The sequence below is a fragment of the Amblyomma mixtum genome, chromosome 9, assembly GCF_055824585.1.
Source record: "Amblyomma mixtum isolate Tamu chromosome 9, ASM5582458v1, whole genome shotgun sequence".
In the NCBI taxonomy this organism is placed as follows: Eukaryota; Metazoa; Arthropoda; class Arachnida; order Ixodida; family Ixodidae; genus Amblyomma; species Amblyomma mixtum.
Genome location: NC_143020.1, coordinates 74,496,268 through 74,503,074, shown reverse-complemented (window position 1 = coordinate 74,503,074; position 6,807 = coordinate 74,496,268).

The following is a 6,807-nucleotide window of genomic DNA, read 5'->3' as shown; positions in this document are numbered from 1 at the left end:
GTTGTCAGTTGTTGCATGCGATGCGCAGGGCGATCCACTTACGTGCGAGTCGAAAGGACATGCGACCAGGCAACAGGTCGTCAACATTCTACTCCACCTTGGGGGAACCCCCTAAACATTTGACCACCATTGTTCACACTTGCAAGTGCGACCTGCGGGTCGCCTTCTTGCTTGAAACGAAAACTCTCCGGAATAACATTGCTTGCGCGCTTTCGAGAATTTCGTCTGCTTTGACTGCGTCTCCTGCACTCGCGCTCGGTGCGATTCTCAATGCACTACGGTGACCAGGAGGATGTCGTGACGGTATTGATGTGCACCGCAGTCGTATAAGCGTCATGATGACAGCGGCGCGCTTTTTAGGGCCGGCCTGCCGACCTGTTTGCCTGCCGCCGCCGTCAGAAAAATACGCTAATATTGTTTGTTCGCGTTCATACCAAACCCTGCAGTAGAGCAACGTCAAAAATGAATCATTTTTGAGGATCGTTGGCCAATACCGAGCTGCTGGTAGAAGCGATAACTGCGATACAAGCATATTTCTTTTCCAAAGCCGCTTTGCTGATGCCCAGTGCTGCTCGCCTGTTGTCACCTGGCTCCGCAGTTAAAGGCATCACGGAAATCGGTCACGTCTTTGTTTTATTATGTGACGGTGAACATAGTAAAACGGTGACGCGAGTAGCACCTTTATTACAGCGCTGGCCAGTTCCGAACTGCCCTCAGCTACAGCATCGGTGCGAAATGATTAGGCTTAGCGACGACTACGGCAGCGAGGGAGCAGCGCAGCTCGTCGCCCGGCGTGGCCGCGGGCGACGTCGTTGCCGAAAGCTCTACTGTCCGCGGACGGCGTCATTGCCAAAAGCTCCACTGTCTCGCCGATTAGTTCAGCGGCTTGCAGACTCCCAGTCGCAAGGCTGGAAAATCGATCAGCGAGCGACTTGCCTGCGCGTCGTCACTTTTTTCGTGCATGGTAGGGACAGACTCACTGGCTCTCCGAAGTGCACGGCCGCATACTCGCGTGTTCGCGGTAAGAGTGGATCACCGTGTACATACGCTTTGGTTTTTACATTACGGCCTTCGTACTACCTCCTTTTTGCTTCGCCGAGACCGCGTCTGTCAGCGCGAAGATTGCGCCTCGCGCGACTCTCCCGTCGCACGTGCACACAAAGCTAGCAGGGCGTCTGCTACGGCGCCGCCCCGAGTTTCCGCTGCTCGCCGCTGCGGCGCTGGCGTCGCGCTCCCAAACTTGAGCTTGGGTTCCCTATAGGCTGCCTACGGCCGCTCGCATATCTTTCCCCCTCTGCCATAGAACTTGTTACTGAAAAGGAAGCGGAGGAAGGGAATGATACCCCTATCTTACTGAGAGGAATTTTGGGGGAAAGGCCAAATGCAGTCCCTGAAAAACAAAACTTCAGTTTAAGCTAGTTGTGAACAGACATCGTAAAAGGAGCTGTCTTTTCCGTGTTTGTTCTCGTTTTCTTGTGATCCTGTATTACTTTTACGATTCATGGAAAATCTTTCCAGTGAAACCGAATTCCAGTGAAACCGAGGGGGGGGGGGGGTCTTTTGAGAAGGAAAAGTCGCTGCGTTCTTGAGTTGTATCCGAATACACATTTTTATCAGCAAATGGGTTGGTAACAGCCGGCAGTCCGACGGCCGGCAGTCCGCAAGCAGTTCTCGCCCGTTTCGAAAACGTCCCTTTCGGCGATTTCGAAAGGAACGCAAGTTGAGATACGGTCCCTAAGCTGATATCAGTGGTAAGAATGGACGCACAACGAAAGTGTCCTTTAGAAATGGCGAATGCCGCGCCGGCCGCTAGTGCCCCTCATCGCTAGGTGATGATGATGATGCTATGCCTCCCGCGCCGGCTGCGCCGCCTGTCGTCGCTTTGGCGAAGATGCAACGGTGCTGTTACCGTTGCAGTTTGCTGCTGACCGCTTCCTTTTTGCTTGAACTCCTCCCGCAGAAACTGTACATAATTGCATGTGCTACCCCTTGCAGGCTTTGCCAAATCAAGTAATAATAGGACAAGCATGCTATTAATTTTAAGCTGTGTATAGCGTCGGAAATCACTATTTTCCTACCTGCAGAGTTCTGTAGCGCTGCCTTGTTTACGACGCGAATCGCAACCGAGCCTTTTGCACACGTCGCAAAAAAAGAAACTCCTGAAAATGTGAACAATTTTTGTCTATCCCTGGATTCTTCTATGCATAAGAAGCGTTACGCTCTTAAACATTTTACAAAACTTCTAGGCGTGAAGAACTTTAGTACAGCAAGCCTAATTATTTACAATGGGTAATATGGGATCCCCGCGTTTTATGCTGCCCATTTTCCACTGTCACGTACTGCGCCGTAGCATGTTGTGCTTCTGGCTCATTCCAGCGCGTCCTGTTAAACGGCTACTTTACCTTTACAACACGCGGATGTCCTTTCTATTTCACTAAGATTGCCTTCGCTACGACACCTGTGCACGGATCTGTGAGCGGTACCGACGCTATTCCGCAGCTCAGAAGGTTAATTTACTGAAGCATGAAACGTCATAGTGCACCTATTTCCTTGCAGCAATTTTGGTTCCAGGTTACTAATAATACTCTGAATATATAGTAATTGCGTCTTTTTCTTCTATGTTATTTTTATCTTCTTTTTAGTTTGGGGGGATTGGTTCAAAAATATCAGAGGTGTAACATCCAGAAAGCGCACGTGCACAGAGAAGGATGCCGTAGCTGAGAAATCCGGATTAAGTGCGGCCATCCGAGGGTCTTAGACGTGCATATTTTTCAGTTCCGCCTTCGTCGAAATGAGATCACCGTGGTCAGGATTTAATCTCACCACATTGGACTCAGTAGCCTCGGGTAAACGGCGTGCAATGCGTGTTTTTGTGCCTAGTCCGGTTCAACGTTCAGGCGTGCCGCAGGGCCCTGTTTTGTCACCCTTTACTTTTAATGATCACAAAATGAACAAGGGAGGGGGAAACCTCAGGTTGCTTGAGCCAACGTTTCGACAAGGGGACTTGTCTTCGTCTGGGCAAAGCGTTCATCATTGGCACGGATTAAATAGGGCCTTCGCTCCGAGGAGGAAGGCCCCGGGGGTGGGGAAGGAAAGTGGTGTGAGAGGGGATGCGTGTCATGAAGGGGAGGGAGGTGAACCTTGATTCGTTAAGCTGCAATAGTGGAAAAAACTTATATCCGGGGGGTGTGTAACGAACAAAAGCTTTGAAGGGGCTGCGACGGGGGGAGGCGCTGTAGGAGCTGAAAAACTCAGATAAGAGGATTAGTCAGCGTGGTACAGGGAAATGAGAACAAGGCAAACAAAATAGGCTGGCACTGGAAGGAGGGGCATTTCCAAGGAAGGACAAGGCAGGGGGGGGGGGGGGGGGGGAATGGCTCGAGTTCAGAGAAAGCCAAAAGGTGGGGCGGAGCGGGGTAACAGGAATGTCATGGTTTCCGAGAACTGATAGTAGGGGATTAGGAGAAGAAGAAAAAAAAAAGGAGAACAAAGGGAGAGGGTGAGAAGGCGAGAAATGGGGTGGAAGATATGACGTGGGAAGGGTGCAAAGAGCGATAATATACTTATGCGAGGTTCTAGGAAATGGTCTGACCGCGTGCAAGACATTTGTTAATTTAAAATTATGCTAACCCTGGAATGTACCTGAGAGATTCCACGTTTCCTCTGGACATGTTAATCCCTGTTGGTTGCAGTGTTTTAAATTTGTGGATTAGGAATGCTTCTCTGTATTTTCTGTCCCTAGTCGATTTGAAGCCTGACTGAAAAATGAACAATTTGAGTTCGTCGAATTTGTGATGGCGTTGATTAAAATGGGTCGACACTGCCTTCTGTTCATTCCGTGTTGTGTCAGCCTGGTGCCCGTTTAATCTGGCACTCATTGTTTGTCCGGTTTCTCCGATATATTGTTTCTTGCAGAAGGAGCACTGGAGCATGTAGATAATATTGGACGATGTGCAGTCACAACTGGTCTTTATATCGAAACTGAAATCGCTTGCCGTACTTTTAACCCTAGTGTCCCTTTGTAAATGTTGCAAGGCAATATTGCGTACTTCGAAACTGGAGGGTACAAGTTCACCCAGTGTTTATAGCATGTTTTTTTTTGCTTTATCTCTTTGTCATATATGCCGTGTTACCATTATTTTCGTTGGTAGCCTCATCAATGCATAGCTCCTGCTTGCGCGCTGAAAACGTTAGTTCGTCATGTGCACTTACCGTATGCCATGCCAGTGAGTGGTGCATGAAAGAATCCAATGCCAGAAGCCGCTTCTCAAAAGCCGCGCGCCTAATGCTCTGATGCGTAGGTCCCGTTTTAAAAATTCCGAAGCCCCTCACATGACTACCCCGTTTCAAATTCGCTGCTCCAAATACCTCAAGCCAGATGCTACCACGGTTCTGTCCTCAGCGTTTTCCAATTTTGGAGGCAGTAGATGGCACTGTCGTATTCTGGTAAGGCATTTTGGTGGTCATTCTCCATTTAAGAACAGGGGTTTGGAGGAATGTTTATTTTCGCATCTACAGAGGTGAGGGAAGATGGTAAGGACACGGGCGATTAGGCGGTTCGCTAAGCCTTGCAGCCATGTGTCTGCCGATTAGAACCACCTTGGTACTTATGGCACTTTATCGACCACGCTTCAACGATGTGCGTGACCACGCTGCCAGTCGTCACTATTTTTCCCGGGTTCCAGACAAAACGTCCCCACAAAAGACGCTCACGGAAAGAACGTAACGGAAAAAATGTAATCGGTAAAGACGTCTCCATATGCGAAGTTGGAATAAGTCTCCCCATACGTGAAACACCAAAGTCCCGTAACCCGCAGTGATTTGGGCATCCGCCACGCATGCGGCAGGTGGAACTAGTGGGCGTTTACCCCATGATTTGTTTCACCGTCGAACGAATCACTGACCTGTAAGCTCAACGCCTTGGTCAACGAAACGCTAGCCTGGCAGTGGTTTATTGCTCGAGGCTGTGAAGATTTGCAACAGAACACTAGATGTGAAAGAAATCTTGATACACAGACTAGATACAAGCTAAATATGCTGAATGCGGGCATCATATATATATAGGTTATTGATAGCGTTACACAAGCACTATGCATGTCCTCTAGGCAATCAACGCGCTATCAAATGAGCCCAATGCAATAATTAGAATGCAGTATTTGAGCGGCCATGAACTGCTCCTGGAGAAAGCAGCATCGCGCAGTCTCTAGCAGCTGAAGGGTAATTACATGGGTTATCAGATATGGTGAAGTGGTATGCAGGGGGCTCAAAGTTCAACACTTGTCACAATATTGATTAAGAAGCGGTGCTGTTTGCATGACAGTGAAGTGGTCTGGTACTGGAAAATAATTCGTGCTTACATTTACTCTCTAACTCAAGGATGTTTCCAATGCAGACAACAATTTTTATTTTTCGATTTAGATCCGAACAAATTCATTCTTTTGGTTATTTCTCACTTGTTGATATTTGTTTCTAGTGGGGGCTTCCTGCGGGGACCTTTTTTTCAAGCAATGCAGAATGTTGGGCGAGTTGGTAATATATGTTGAACTTAGATGATACAAAGCGCAAAAGGGACAGGACGAACAAAGAAACCACACGGACAAGGCGCCTACTGCAACTGTAATCTTTTAATGCACGATCTTGCCTTTATAGCATGAAGGTTCCGCTTCTACTGCTCTTGTTGTGTCTACGTTTAAGGAGAGCCTCCAACCTCTGGCTTTAACCTTCGAAGCTCCAGAAAATGATGTTATACGCTTCCTAGACCTAACCCTCCGTTTCTCAACGAAACATGTATGCTGGTGCTATGAGCCCAAAGCCCAAAAGCCCCTCCTCCCCAGTGATTCTGCGCATTCCAAAGTAGTGAAAAGAGGCATCATCACCCTGTGTTTTAGGAATTCCATGGAAAAGTCGTGCCATCACCTTCAAACCCACAGTTTTGACATGCAAGTTTCGCGCCTTGTAGCCGCTGGATATCAACAACAACTGCTGTGTTCTGTAGCTTGCCGCTTGTTAGAGAAACACCATCAAGGAAGTAAGGCCGATTAACAGGATCACACCAATAAGAAGGCGGTTGTCCTTCCGTACATGCATACTGTTAGCCACAATCTGAATAAAATTGCAAGCAGGATTGGCGTAAAAGTTCTTTTCTCGGCACCTGTAAAGCTCAGTAGACTGTGCGCGAATGTTAATTGCGAAGAGGCATCACCTAAACGGTTCCTCATAAAACACCGTGAATCTTTTGTAGCATGTGAGGTGGGGGTTATTTACAGCCATCTTTTGTCTTGCGGGAGACAGTACATCGGACAAACTGCAAGGTGTTTTAATGAACGTTTGCTTGAGCATAATAATGACATGAGGAATGTGGCCATCAAAGGCCACCTTGCTGCACACTGCTGAGGGTGCGAAGGATGTAACCCTATCTTCTCCGATGCACGTGTCACCGCAAGGCACAAACAGAAGGACACCACGGAAATTGTAGAAGCATTCCTAATCACAAAAGCTGGTGAAGCATGTGTTAGCAACCCCTCTGTGGCATTGACAAGAAAGGAACTTGAGTACTTGGGCGAGAGTGTGCATCGACATTACCTATCGTCACAATTGTCGTGTGTTTTGATTGTGTGCCTGTCGCGTTTTTTTTTTCTTGCACCATGCTATAAATGCAAGATCATGCATTAAAAGATTACAGTTGCAGTAAGCGTCTTGTCCGTGTGGTTTCTTTGTTCGTCCTGTCCCTTTTGCGCTTTGCATCATCTAGTCATGTACCAACTCGCCCACCAATCGATTCTGAAGTTGAACTTAGCAAATCGCACT